Source organism: Muntiacus reevesi, chromosome 20 (genome assembly GCF_963930625.1).
Source record: "Muntiacus reevesi chromosome 20, mMunRee1.1, whole genome shotgun sequence".
NCBI classification, from domain to species: Eukaryota; Metazoa; Chordata; class Mammalia; order Artiodactyla; family Cervidae; genus Muntiacus; species Muntiacus reevesi.
The window spans coordinates 29,687,224-29,702,825 of NC_089268.1; the positions used below are offsets into that span (position 1 = coordinate 29,687,224).

Sequence of the window (15,602 nt, forward strand, 5' to 3'; positions counted from 1 at the left end):
AGAGGTGATAAAGGAATTCCTCTCTTCCAGAAAAATACTCCCATGCCAGTCCCCACTCTACACCCCACACATGATGCTGGGGGAGGAGGAGGGATAGGGAGACTTAAGGAAGGCAGAGCCCATCCTCAGCTCACAGTCGGGGGCTACTTAGACATCCTCTCTTTATGAGCTGAGACAGCAGGGACCACTGTGCCAAATACACTGGCCCAAGAGCCTGGGAAAAAGATCTGTCCGGCTGCTGGCCATGATAGTGCTTCCTGGAGGTCAAAGGACGGGATGTGAACTGGAGCCTGGAGGCTACAAGGGTGACAAGGAGATCAATCATGAGTCTGGGACGTGGGTCCCACTAACGTTTTCCTGAGACATGAAAAAGACATTCTCCTCCCCAGACCTACAACACCATACCAAGGACACCAAGGGTGTACCCTCCGGTCCAAGCATCACCCTCCCCACCCTCTGAAACCTTCAGGGTGCCTTTTTCTCCTCCCAGTTCTAAGAGCCTAGGACCCGAGCCTCTTGACTCTTCATCCCCTTCATGGACCTAATAGAGAGAGACCTGCTGTCGGGATCCCTCAGGCCTGATCCCTCCACCTCCAAACCATGAAATGAAAAGGTTCTGAGCTCCTGTACCCAAATCTAATTTCTGGCTCCGAGAATGACCCAGGGTTTGGGGTCATGGGTCCCAGAGGGGAGGCTTCCCAGGGCCCCGCAGGCCACAGCTGAACCAGGCCTCCAGCTGCGTAGATTCAGCTGGTTCTGATATAACTAATCGCTGCAGGAGTCTTCTTAGCCCAAACAAGTGTGGAGTCTGGCCCGTGTGCGGGGAATTTGCCTTTCTTGGAGGGCCTGCGCCGCAGCAGGCAGCGCTCCTCCCCCTGCAGAATCCCCCTCTCCCAGATCTTGGTCAGACTCCGAAACAGTAAGAGCTGCGGAGTGCTTGAGTTCCTAACGCCCCTACCATCTGAGCCTGAGAAAATCAGGCCGGGCTGGTCGGTAAAGACCCTGAAGCCAGGAGTGGACGTTGATTGGCTTCTAGAAACCGGATACGCAATGGGAGTGAGAACTGGGACCTCGTCATGAGTATCCAGGCAGAAAGGCCCGACACAGTTTGAGAGGAGAGATAAGCGACCCTAACACCAGGAACGATGGTGACGTTGATTGGCTTCTACAAACCGGATACGCAATGGGAATGAGAACTGGGATCTCGTCATGAGTATCCAGGCAGAAACACTCGACACAGTTTCAGCGGAGAGCAAGTGAAACCCCAGGGAGGTGGGGAATCCCTCGAGGTTTGACTCCCCCGTCCAGACATCACTTTCTGGTCTAAGACCCCGAGAGCCTTGTCCAGGGACCTGGGACTTTGCCCTGACCACTCTCCTACTGCCTGGAGGACCCTGTAAGTCAGAAGTTTACAAACTTGGTTTCAGAATCAGTGTATGACTTTACGACTTGGGACCTCAAAGATAGTATCACTTATTTGTGTTATATCTGTGAGTATTATATATACATATTATATATATACATAATATATCTGGCCATATTATAAATTGAAACAACAGAAATCTATTGATTCAGCTGTAATATTAATACCCATTACATTAAAAGAAATATTTTTATGAAAAATCTCTTTTCAAAAATGAAATAGCATAGTGAGAAGTGAGCCTTCTAGATTTTACATTCTTTCTAAATGAAAAAAATCTAGCCTCACACAAATATAGGTAAGGGAATTATTTTGAATAACATTTTCAGATAATTATGGTTACTCATCTTTGATACAACACTAAAATTACACAAGTGTTAGGTTTCATATATAATATTTTGCTATGTGGAACTTGAAACTATAACTGAATATTTCCAAATCTGTTGCATAAGAGTCCATAGGTCTGTTTTGTACATTGAAAGAATATTGTATCAATTCATGATTTTTTTAAAAGTAATGCATTGCTTTACCAAGTTATATAGAGTTTTGACGTTTAAGATTATCAAACAATCACATTTGTTAATGTCACCACAGCTTACACTAGAAAAGTTTGTCAGTACTGGGAAGCTGTCAAGATTAATTTTCTCATGAGAGCTTGCATTTTATCATTGGCAATAAATATTGTAAGTTGATTTCCTGCTAGGGAGAAACTCATGTTCATTATGCCAAATAACTAAATCTAAAAAATCATAGCTTTCCTGTTCTTCATTCTTAAAGTGAAAATAGTATTCCATAAAAAAAGAAGCTAAGTCAGCTCAGAAAAACTATTTTCCTTGGGACATAGTACTTTAAAATGGAGCAGAAGTATTTTACGTGTACTTCTCATTTCATCCTATCAGATATTCTAAAATGTGGACTCAAGAATGATGACTATAGAAACAATAATTTTTAATACTATAATCTTGATGGTTTTCAGTGAAACTTGCTTTTTTATTCTTCAATTAAATTGTGGTGAAGAATTCATAACTGCTATTACTGTTTGTTAAAAGAGGCTCATTTCTGCTAACTTTTACATCAGTGTAAATGTCAACACAGTGAAAAAGGTAGGGGCTTCCCTGGTGGAACAGTGGTTATGAAATGGCCCTCCAATGCAGGGGATAAGGGTTTGATCCCTGTGGGGGAACTGAGAGCCCATGTGTCAAAGGACAACTAAACCTTCAAGTTGCAACTGCTGAGCCTAAAGCCCATGCTCTGCAACTAGAGAAATCCCTCATACCTCAGTGAAGATCCAGTGCAGCCAAAATAAGAAATACATATTTAAAAGAAAAAGGTAAATAAATTTTTGGTAATGTTATGAAAATAGTTTTGACCTCATGGATCCCATAGAAGGGTCTCAGAGACTTCAAGGGTTCCACATATCACAGTTTGAGAACTACTGTTCTGAGTAAAGCAGGGAGACTACAAGTTAGCACCCACCTCTCTGCCTCCTCTTCACTCCTAGACTCCCTCTTCCTGAACTGGACTCTGTGCTTCCCAACCTTTACTTTTAGGGCTCTGCCTCTTGGTTCATCTAAAAGAGAACTTGTCCCTAGAAATTTGATGCCAGTGTCTCCATCTAGGAAGAGAGTTGGGAGACAGGTGTTTCCCCTTTGGAACTGGGAATAGTTTGTGACTGAAGGCACAAGAGAGAAATTCACTCCTGACCCATTTTGGATTTGTTGGTACCAGCTTAATATTTATCCATATCCCAGAAACAAATCTGATGTAATCTGTGTGAGAAATAACATTGGCCCTTTGGTTTTAAATGGGTCTAATGTCCGTTACTTGAGGCCCACTATCATCATCAATAACAGTGCTGCTCAGAGTTCCAGGTCTGCACTTTTCACGCAGTAGGTGCTAGCTCTATGTGTCTATCGAGCACTTGAAATGTGGCTGACATCACTGAGCAGTTGAATTTTATTTAATTAAATTTAAATAGCCATATGTGGCTAGTAGCTACTGTATTTGACAGAGCATAGCTAAGTGGTTTAGTTTTCATTCTCCCAAGATACTGTATGACTCATAGATTGAAGTACACTGAAATTATCTTCATACATTTAGTTAGGTGGGTCTTAGACATTACTGTAAAATACAGCAGGCCCAAGAAAATTTAATCTGCCTCCAGTGCAGGAGACCCGGGTTTGATCCCTAGATCCCCAGGAGAAGGGAATGGCTACCACCCAGTAATCTTGCCTGGAAAATTCCATGGACAGAGGAGTCTGGCGGGCTACAGTCCATGGGGTCTCAGAGTCAGACGCACTGAGAGACTAACACTTTCACTTTCTTTAACATCATTAACCTAAACATAATTTATCACCTCAAAGTCATCAGTTTTCAAAAACACTTATTATTGGAGCTATTTCTTATCTATATTACATTGAGACTCTTGATGTCATTTCTGTTAACCTGGTAAACATAAGCAAGCACTTATGTCTTCACTTAGCCACAGAAAGTATTTATTGAATACATTATAAAATACCCTGTTGTTCCTACATAATTATAAAAATATAAAACAGAAGATGAAAACCTTAGAATTCCCACCACCTTTGAATTCTTTACCTATTATTCCTCCCCATAGTGTGTGTAAAGTGATACTTGCCCCTAATTTCAGTTTTTTGTTTCCTTTTAGCCTTGGAGCCCACTCTCCTCATCATCTCTACCTAAATGAAAATATACATAAAATTTTCACAGTTGTTGAATGAAGAATTTTCTAAGCATGACCCAAAGATTTAAAAAAAAACACAAAGAAGGCATAAAACTTTTCTGTGGCAACCACAAACTCACAAACATGCAAATACATGTCCATAATCAAATTTAAAGACACCTAAAAAATCCGATAGACAAAATATTAGCATGTGTCAATATTCTTCACCCAAAGACCACCAGGAACACACCTAGTTGGACACACTGGTTTACTACTTGATACAGCCAGGGAGAATGCACACTGTGGGGAACTGCAGGGGATCTTAGAGTGAGGGTATAAGAAAGAATGTTATTGTGGGATTTGGTTGGAGAAAAGAGGGATTTACTCCAAATTGAGTATTGCCAGGAAGCATGGTCAATTGCATGATTGGGTGTCCCAATCAATCACATCTATGAGGGCAGGCTAGAGCAAGGATAAAGGAGCATTTGCAACCATCAGTCGTGTTACCAGGATAGGGAGATGGTCAGTACTTTCTGACTTGCACAGTGCCCTGTTTCTCTGTGCTTAAATGAAATTATGTATAGTCTTGTCTTGTTTTTTTTTTTTTTTGTCTTGTCTTGTTTTGTTTCACTTTATTATGATTTCAGTGTATCCTTATTTGATGTTGCTATTTTATAAAATGATTTATTCCAAAGAGGACAACACGGCCTAGCTGTGAGCACCAGGCCAGCTTCAAGTAACTCTGAGGTCTCGCTGTGAGTGTCACACCTGTTCCCTGGAGTCAGGAGGCTGATTTTTCTTCCTTAAACTCAATATTTTAAGATTCCTACATCGATATTGGAAAATAAAGACTATTAGAAAACAATTTGGAAAAGAAGAAATGTAAATACCAAATATATTATTAATAAATGGGAAAAATGGGAATGTGAAAGGAAAAATGGAAAGAAAAAATCTGTCAGCTTGGCAAAATGAAAGGGAAATAAAGGCTAGACCTTTAATAGGTCTTCTTGGGAAAGTCAAGGTAGGGCAGGGAAAACAGGTTAGGATTGGCTGGTATGAATAAGTGTCAGCAGGCTTTGGGTTATAGCAGTGGTCTTTGGTTGTCTGGTACCTGGCCCTGGGATCATTAAGGCAAAGGGATATTGCTTCTTAGGGTACAAAGGCCAGTTTGGGGGATTGGTTAGATTGCATATCAGAGGCTTGCTCCTGGCTGGGCTGTAGTCCTGGGAAAGCTGTCTCTCCTCAGTGAGAAAGATGTTGTCATTGTTTTTTAATTATTAAATTTTATCTTTGATTGCACTGGGTCTTTGTCGCAGCACATGGGCTTTCTCTACTTGCAGAGAGCAGGGGGTGGGGGGTGAGGGGGCAGCTCCTTTCTAGTTGCAGCGCACAGGCTTCTCCTTGCCATGGCTTCTCTTGTTGCAGAGCATAGGCTCTGGGCTCAGGGGCTTCAGTAGTTGCAGCACACGGGATCAGTTGCTCTGAGGTGCTCGGAATCTTCCCCAACCAGGGTTGAACCTGTGTCCCTGGACTGAACCTGAATACAAGGGGATTCTTATCCACTGTACCACCAGAGAAGCCCTTCAACAAAACATTCTTAAACAACTGAGCTATCAGAGCAAACTTCCCCACATTTTGAACCCAGAAGTTTAAGTATGGGGAGTTCTTTGGCAACTAGCTTCTACTCCCATGTCTTGAGAATGCTGAACTACATGCGTATTGATGAGACCATGTCTTATTACAGAAACCGAAAACACACTTTCCTTTCTTGTTGCTGGGCAGAGGCAGGCATCCTATATTCTGGTGTGCTTATGGCAGATTTTGATTTAGGGGTTAGTTCCATGAAGAACTAGGGCCTGTTCTATCCACTAGTTTCCTGAGCTCATTCCTTCCTCATTCTCATCTCTGTATCCAGGAAAACTTGACCCATCAGTTGAGTCTATGAATCCACCAAGATAGCTACTGCCAAACACGCCTCCGGCTCCGTAAGTAAGTGTTCTTACTTTTTCCTCTTCTGTTCCCCACCAGATTAGATCCACTCTCCAATAGCTTGGACTCATGCATGATGTATTCCGTTTATATCCTGACAATTCAACAATCCTCTCAAGCCCCGCTGACTACTCCACCTCCTCCCCCTCTCACTGCAGCTCCCACTCTCTGGGGGTCACGTGGACGTGCCTCCAGAATTTGCATGCAGGCATGCACACGTATCCCTCCCTCTTTGCACTCCACATGCCCCAGTGATGTTTAATTAATTTCCCTTTTTCTAAAATCAGCCCATTTGTTTGCTGCTGCTTATATGTAAGACTACTAATTTAACATTAAGCTTAGTATCTATTTCTACCATCTCAATAAACAGCTGACATAGACATGACTTCAGAACCAAGTGACTTCCAAAAACTCATATACACCTGAACCTTACATGGCTTCCCCTCTCGCCTTCCCATTGCAAAAATTATCAGAACGTGGCAGATAAATGAAGGAATTCTTATACCAGATATCTCAAATCTTACAGTATATCAAAGGTTAAACAGTTATGAACTGCCAAATATTTACCATTTCCTCAGCTGCTTAGATGATTTGGAAGACGCTGATGCTGCGAAAGATTGAGGGCAGAAGGAGAAAGGGGTGACAGAGGATGAGATGGTTGGATGGCATCATTGGCTTAATGGATATGAGTTTGAGCAAACTCCAGTGCATGGTGAAGGACAGGGAGGCCTGTGTGCTGCACTCCATGGAGATGCAAAAAGTCAGACACAACTAAGCAACAGAACAACAACTGCTTAGAAGGATGGCAGGAGAAATTATGGGGCAGAAAAGGTGCTTTAGAAATCAGTATGGATGTTGTCACCAATTACTATTTGTTGCAGGAGCTGAGATTCTGTAATACAGTCACTCGTTCTCATACGTTTATCTCAGTGGCAGGTGAAGAACCAAATCAAAGGCAACAGAAGAGATAAATCAGTTAACACACATTTTAATAAACACATTAAAGACATTCCAACCATTCCCCTTAGAAAAAGAAGATCAACTATTACCATCCCCATTTCAGAAACAAAGCAGCAAGGACAAGAGACTCATGACTGCCATAATGCTTGTCATCTGAGAGCTTTCAGAAACCCAGCAGGACCGCCCGGCTGAGGCAGAGAGCTGGGAATGATGAAAAGGAACAAAGGCTAAATGAGAAAACCTGGGGCTGTGCCAGGAGCTCTTCTCTCAGGGTCTCAGCATAAGTCTGGATCTCCTGCAGTTAAGCCACAGGAAAGGGAAAATTCTCCCAGTGAAGGCAGATGAGAATTCATAGATGAACTCTTGAGTTCTGGCATTGGTAAAGTTTACCTTCCCACCATCATAATCCAGAGCAACTCCAATCTGCTGGGGGCGTAGGACAGGATCTGGAAGGGCTCAGGGCTGGTGCATATAGACACCCCAGCTGAGGACAGCTGCAGAGTCCAGAACCCCTCCTTGGGGGTGAAGTTGAGAAATCCCCTTCTCACCACTGACTCTCTTGCCACCCCCACCAGGCAGAATTTTGGCCATATTCCATTTTCCTGAGACCATTCCCCCTCTAACTCCTCATTCTTCTCTCTATATCCAGGAGAATGATACCGATCAGTGATGCCTATAAATCCATCAAGATGTCTACTGCCGAACACACCTCTGCTTCCAGCCCTGTCTCTTCTTGTGTCTTCTTCCTCCTCTGCTTCCCAGCAGATCCTGTCCACTTTCACTTCCCAGTACACTGTGCCCCATGTGAAGCCCTTACTGCCCAGCACCCCGGGCTCCGGATCAAAGCGCTGACCATGCTGGCATTTGTTTATCCACAAGCCAGTGAACATCATACTCTTCCCATTTGGAGACACTGAGAGGTAGCCATTGGCTGTCTGGGAATTCAGGATGATCCTCACTGTGGGGACGAGGAGACAAAGGTATGGCATACAAAAGATACCAAATGAGATTTGTCCCATAGGTTCTGGGGCCTTTGTGACAATCGTGGGAGACTCCTCAGGGGACCAGGACAAAGACTGCTTTGACCTTGTGTTCAGACTATTAGCAACCATATCTAGAGAGTATAAAGAACACAGAAAATTCAAGGCCTCAGGCAGTGTGAAGAGACTGGAAAGGAAAAAATGATAAGAACTGGGATCACTACAGCTGAGCAAATCTGGGGAGCAGTTTATGGTTCTGAACTCAGGATAAAGAATTTGGATACGTTAGTCACACGAAGACCTTCCTCGTTAAAACAAACGGGCTGACCCATAAGTAATAAAAGCTTCACAGGAAAGTGGTAATTTGTGAACTTCAGCCACTATCCCCTCCAGATATTCACTTGTCTTATATTGCAGCTACCTCATCAATTTTCCTAGAGTAAAAGAACAGAAGGACAGTGAGCAATTCTTTCTTGTTGGTTTTTTTTTCCCTTTAGCCACACTGCTCAGCTTTCGGGAAGCCCAGGGATTGAACTCAGGCTGACGGCAGTGAAAGCATGGATTCCTACCCTCTGGACCACCAGGGAATTCTTGACAGTAAGTGGCTCTGACACCACAGCTACTCGGTCAGACTCTCTTATGGTATCTCATATAACTTTAACAGTTAACAGGGGATCATGAAAGTTCAAGTGAAACAGAGGAATTAATTCAGGAGTCACCCACAGCTGTCCAGTCTAAACAGGTTCATGTGAATATCCATGACAACACGTGCTGAACCCACCTGGTGCTTCATTAAAGAGTACCTTTGGGCATACTACCCATTTTTAAACTGAGTCCTAAATTTCTAGTCTTAAACCACACTATTTCTCTCCACTCTCAAAGACACCTCTTTAGAGTCATTCTCTCACTATTCTTTAATTTTATTTTCAGTTGTGGTTAAAACACATAACATTTACTGTCTTTACCATTTTTAAGTGTATAGTTCATTAATGTTAAATATATCTAAATTGTTGTGCAATCAATTTCCAGAACTTTTCCATTTTTTAAAACTTAAACTCTATACTTATTAAACAACAGCTCCTCATTTCCCCCTCCTCTCTAACCTGGCAACCACTAATCTACTTTCTGTTCCTATGGATTTGACTGCTTTAGAGACCTCATATACATGGAGTCACACAGTACTTGTCTCTTTGTGACTGGCTCATTTCATTTAGCATATTGTTCTTGAGGTTCATCCAGGTTAGAGTATGTGTCACAGTTTCCTTCCTTTTTAGGCTGGATAGTATTCAATTGTCTGCATATGCCACATTCCATTTCTCCATTCATCCAGTGATGAACATTTGGGTTGCTTATACTTCCTGTCCATTGTGAATAATGTTGCTATGAACATGAGAGTGCAAATATCTCTTTGAGGGCTTGCTTTTAATTCTTTGGGAAGTGGGAATGCTAGATCATATGGTAATTCTGTGTTTAAAATTTTGTGGAAATGCCATACTGTTTTCCATAGCCTCCCAATCTTCTTTTACCTCACTGTTAGATATGAAATATCTACCAACTCTGAGACCTATTAACTATGATTCTACATTATGGAACAGTCTTAGACTATCACATGGAAGCCTCCATGGTTTGGACTTAAATTTCCTCCCCAGTGTCCCTGCCTGGTGTGAATGACATGCACAAGAGCCAGGAACTCTAAGAAGGTGCGGCCATGATCAAAACTTAAAGAAACATTACAGAGAAAGAAAGAAGGTTTTCTAGGCTCAGAACTCCCTCCTTTACCATGGAATCCTTTAAATCCTTTCTCTAAACAAAGAAGTTTATCTGAAAATTCTTGCAGGACTGATAGGCTTTTCAATCCAGAACTTCTTCCGGGGGTATCTAGAGACAATGAAGTCACAGTAAGTACTCCTGAAAGGCATGGTTTCCCACCGTCAGAGTATACACATGCGAACAAATACCAATAATGGACCAAAGAGGCTTTTCCAAGTGGCTGGTTTCGACATCAGAGTCAGAGAGAAGAATATAGAGATCTAAAGAAAGGGCCATGATCCAAGGATTCTCTATCCACCAACATGTCATTTATGGTGGTTTAGTTGCTGAGTCTTGTCTGACTATTGAGACCCCATAGACTGCAACCTGCCAGGTTCCTCTGACCATGGGATTCTCCAGGCAAGAATACTGGAATGCCATTCCCTTTTCCAGGGCATCTTCCCGACCCAGGGATCAACCTGTGGGAGAATTTTTTTTTTTTACCACTGGGCCACCAGGGAAGCTGAAAAACCTAGAGCTATGCCTGAACAGGGACTTAGACAGATTAAAAGCCTGATGTTTGACCTACCGACTGAGCCTTCTGGGCCCTCTTAAGTATATCAATACAAAATACTTAAATAACAAAATTACTAAGGAAAACCTCATGGAGATACAGCAATCCTATTCCAAGAACACAAAGAATGTACCTTATTTTCAAGTGCATACAACTGTCCAAAAATTTAAAACACACAATGCAGAAAGCCTCGATAAAGTCCAAAATAGTAGAAATGGCAACACACTTGTCTGATCACAAAATATAAAAACTATGAAACATAAAACTGTTAGGAAAAAAAACACAGTACCATTGACAGATGTCCTCTTTTTTAAACAAATCTTATATTAAATAGCAAATGAAATTTAAAATTTTAAAATATCTAGAAAACAATGAAAAGTACTATGGACTAGAAATTATAGCATATTTCAAAAACAAGGCTCACAAATATATACACACAATATTATAAAATATTAAAAAGAGAAAAAAGAGAAAGGCAAGTAAAGAAGGCAAAAATAGATATAAACAAAACATATTCAGATATAAACAATAAAATGTAAGGATATTATTTGTCAAACACTGCAAATAGTTTTTAAAATATAAATGAAAGTGATTTCCAGGAGCTATAAATACTAAATATTCCAATTAAAATGTGTCAGATGAATTTATTTTAAAAGAAAACAAAATTTTATGTTGCATATAAGAGATACATAAAAATAACAGCCCAGATAGGTTGAGAGTCAGAGAATAAAAAGTTCAATAGTATGCAAACACTAATCAAAAGAAAACTAGTCTTAACTACTGATATCAGACAAAATACTCTAGGGCAAGAAGTCTTACACATTCTGTATCCCCCTCATTTCTTATATAATCACTCATCTCCGACTGTCTCTGTCTGGTCTCCCCAGCCAGAATCTGGCATCCTATCTCCTTTCCCCACCTGGTAACTGGTCCATAGTAAATGCTCAGATTATGCCAACAGTCCTGGATGTCTCTGGGATGAACTGTGTATTCTCAAAATATTTGGCTTTTATCTGTGTTCAAAGCTTCTGCATATCATTATGGGTATGGTTTTTGAAAAGTGTCAGTGTTTAATGCCTAACACATTAGCTGAGAACCACTGCCAAAGAAACCATTATTTCTGTGACTCATAAGTATCTTCTTCTTATCATTCAGCAGACAGCAGGAAACCATCACTAACAAGCATGGACGGCAACTTGATGAAAAAATGTGCTTTACAAAATGTGAGGGAAGTGCAGCCAGGAGAGGCGGCTGGGAATCAAACAGGAATAAAAAGAACAAAAGGACACTGGGTCTTAGAAACAAATGTGTATTTTAAACTTTTTCAAATACTCTGCCATAGTCTCCTCCCATTTCAATTCTCCCTATCATCTTACCATCCTAAGTTCCAAGACAATAATTTTTCTAGGATGTTCTATGGAATACCTTTCATATTACACTTTCTAGAAGAACCTCTCTTCTTCCAAATAACCCCTTTCAGCCCTTACCAAATTTCATTAAGTTTTGGTGATAGAAAGAAAAAACAAAGGAACACCTAAGTGGATAAGAAAATAAAGCAAGCAGCACTTACCTGCTTGTTATGTCACTTGGGTCCCAGAAAGGAAGAGAAGACAGACTGTCTTGGAAATAAGGTTCCCAGGAGCTGACACAGTTCCTTATGATGAGCTCGCTGGGAATGGGTATGGGTACACAACAGGACTGTACAGAGAATTTTCTGGTGGGCTTGGACCTGTGCTGTTCTCCACTGTGGTATCCGTTTATGGGGACACATGTTTCCCCTTCCTTTCCTTCATTTGAGTCTAGAATATCCTCTCCAGGAAAACTTTCTTGATCTGTTAAGACTTCTACTGTCTATCAGATTAAGACTGAAATCTCAGAATGCCTTTGAAGGCCTCTACTCAGCTGGCTCCATCTTACCTAGCCCATCTTCCCTTTAACTTCTTCCTCATTAGGCTGACTCCTCCAGAAAGGTGGCCCCTTTCACTCTATGTATCCTTCCTATCTTCCAAACTCTCTTCCTCAGCACCTGCGGGCCTCCCAGGTGGCTCAATGGTAGAGAATCCTCTCATCAGTGCAACAGCCATAGGAGACTCAGGTTCGATCCCTGGGTCAGGAAGATCCCCTGGAGGAGGAAATGGATAACCCACTCTAGTATTCTTGCCTGGAAAATCCCATGAACAGAGGAGACTGGCAGGCTACAGTCCCTGGGGTCGCAGAGAGTCGGATAGGACTGACATGCATGCTGCATCTACACCCACCTTTTTATTATCACACTCATTAAGTTTATTATCACAATCATGTGTTTCATTTTAACCAATGCACCTCCACAAATGGAATGTCCAACTCCTCTTTCCTGCTAACCCAAATCTTTACATTTTCCTCAAGGCTACCATTACAAGCTGCTTCGTCCATGAAGCTTTTCCTGACTAGCCTTTTCCAGAATTACTGTGGCTTCCAGTCTGATTATAAGATTTAACACTCAATTATTTCTTATAATTATAAATGTACATGTATGGATATGAGAGTTGGACCATAAAGAGAGTTGAGCATCAAAGAATTGATGCTTTAAACTGTGGTGTTAGAGAAGACTCTTGAGGGTCCCTTGGACTGCAAGGAGATCAAACCAGTCCATCCTAAAGGAGATTAGTCCTGAACATTCATTGGAAGGACTGATGCTGAAGCTGAAGCTCTAATACCCTGACCACCTGATGCAAAGAACTGACTCATTGGAAAAGCCCCTAATGCTGGGAAGGATTGAAGGCAGGAGGAGAAGGGGACAACAGAGGATGAGATGGTTGGATGGCACGACCAACTCAATGGACATGAGTTTGAACAAGCTCCGGGAGTTGATGACTGACAGGGAAGCCTGGCGTGCTGCAGTCCATGGGGTTGCAAAGAGTTGGACATGACTGAGTAACTGAACTGAATTGACTGACAGATCTTACTATCTCAGTGCATATGGCATATCTGTGCATATTTCAGTCTCCTGCCCACTGTGATTTGGGACTTACAACCTATCGGTTTGCTAATTAACTTGTCAATGAACTCAACAAAGGAGAACAAAACCTTGTCTCTCCTGACTCCTGGTCCAGATCTCATGCTAATGGAGGGGCCAGACTGCAGCCTGGAGCAAGAGGACTTGGGTACAATTTAACTGGTCCATCACCTGCAAAAGTTCAAGTGCTGGCTGCCGAGCTTTCTTCTCTAGCTCAGAAATCAGGGTCTCCAGCCGGATGACCTCCTCAGAGCCCTTGGTGACATGGCTGTTCCTTCCCTCAGAAAGGTGTTGCTCCATTTCCTCCAGCCACTCCAACAAGTACTGCTCCCTTTCTCTCAGGAACTGATAGCCCTGCTCAAACACTGATGCTATGTCTTGCTTGTGGTTCTGGAATTTTGCCTACAGTAAAGGCAGAAAGACAAAGAGGATTTCTCCTGAGAGACTGGAAACATTTGTGAGATCTGAGGATAAGTTCAGAACAAGAATCCCTTCTATCACACCCACTTTCTCCTCATCCTTCATTATGCCCCCTCCCCTCAACCTACATACACACTCTCTCTCTCTCTCTCTCTCTCTTTCTGTCTCTCCCTCTCCCCCCCACCCAACACAGGTACACAGAACATTCACCCGAAACTTCTCGTACCAGCAGGGCCTGAATCTCATCTTCTCCTGTAGATTGAAAATTCTGAATCCTGTCCCGGTCTCCCTTCAGAATCTTCAGATGGTTTAGAATTCTACCCTATGGGGAAAAAAAAAAACCATGAATAATCTCAAGATGAAGATGAAAATGCCTTCAATAAGAAAAGACACCTGCAAAATGATTTCAGAGTGAAATCAGATAGTCTTGATCTTATGTAGTATTATAAGATAACTAGGTTGGAATAGTTTTCATCCTAGTTAATGATGAAGAAACAAAGTGAGTGCTATGTTAGCTTAGAGTAGCTTCTCAGAAGTGAGATAAAATGCATGTTAAACTTATACTGTACTGTATGTCAACTACATCTCAATAAAACTGGGAGAAAAATAAGTGAGATAAAATTTATTATCATTACAACTACTAAGACTTATAGTGTAGTTTTTATATTTACACTGTTTCTTTCCACCACAAATATAGATAATTTATATTAAAATTAATTGATAACATGAAAATAAAAAAGAAAATCAACACAAAATAATGAAGGAAAATATATACACTAACTCCAAATCACTGAGGGAATGACTAAATCAATTTTAAGAGTCCTGTTAACCAAAGACAAAAGGGAAATAGTGATTCATGTAATCCTTTAGCAGACAGAAGGAAAAATACTGGTATGTCAGAAAAAAATAATATTTTCCCTGAGATTAAATTCTGAAAGGAAATTCATACAAGATGCAATATTCTCACAAATATTTTTATAATACATATGAAGCACACACTTTGAAGCTAAGTATCAAGACAGCTATCAAGAGCACTAGTATTCCATATTGCTGGTTGAGGCTTGATCAGATGCTTCAGAAACTAAAACATCAAGGCAATGGGATAGGTTTGCTATTATAAAAGATATGAAAACAAACCAGTTTTATTATTCAAATTAAAAGAATTCATGTTGCCAACAACTTACCATGCTATAGAATTTGAACCTTCCCCTTACAATTGTTAGAATGGCTATTATTTAAAAAAATGAAAGATAACAAGTATTGGTGAAGATGTGAAGAAAAGGAAACCCTGGTACACTACTAATGAGAATGGAAACTGGCACAGTCATGGAAAACACAATAGATGCTTCTCAAAAAATTAAAAACAGAACTACCATATGATCCAGCAATCCTATTTCTAGGTATTAATCTAAAAGAACTGAAATCAGGATCTCAAAGAGACATCTGCACTCCCATGTTTATTGCAGCATTATCCTCAACAGCCAAGCTTTGGAAACAACCTAATATTCAATGGATGAATGGATACAGACAGTGTGGTGCATACATAAAATGGAATCTTACTCAGCCTTTTAAAAAGAAGAAAATCCTGCCATTTGCAACCACACAGATGGACCTGGAGGACATTATGCAAGGTGAAATAAGCTAGGCACAAAAGACAAATACTATATCATCTCACTTGTATGAGGAATCTAAAACTCTTAGAAGCAGAGTAGAATGGTGGTGGCCTGCAGCTGGAGGGGAAGGTAAAGGGGAGGTGATGGTCAAAGGGTAAAAGTTTCAGTTATGCAAGATAAGTTCTGAAGATCTAGTCTACACCACAGTGCTTACAGATA

General features: G+C 41.2%; 1 long non-coding RNA gene across 2 annotated transcripts; it reads left to right on the forward strand.

The window, feature by feature from the left end:
* The first annotated feature begins 1,250 nt into the window (after positions 1-1,250).
* Positions 1,251-14,003, forward strand: LOC136151413 (uncharacterized). 2 transcript variants are annotated; one of them, XR_010660033.1, is made up of 4 exons: positions 1,251-1,396; positions 8,530-8,629; positions 9,870-9,930; positions 11,511-14,003. It is a non-coding gene; the product is annotated as an uncharacterized lncRNA (long non-coding RNA). The 2 variants fall into 2 exon arrangements; XR_010660032.1 differs by having other exon boundaries at positions 9,870-14,003.
* The last annotated feature ends 1,599 nt before the right edge of the window (positions 14,004-15,602 follow it).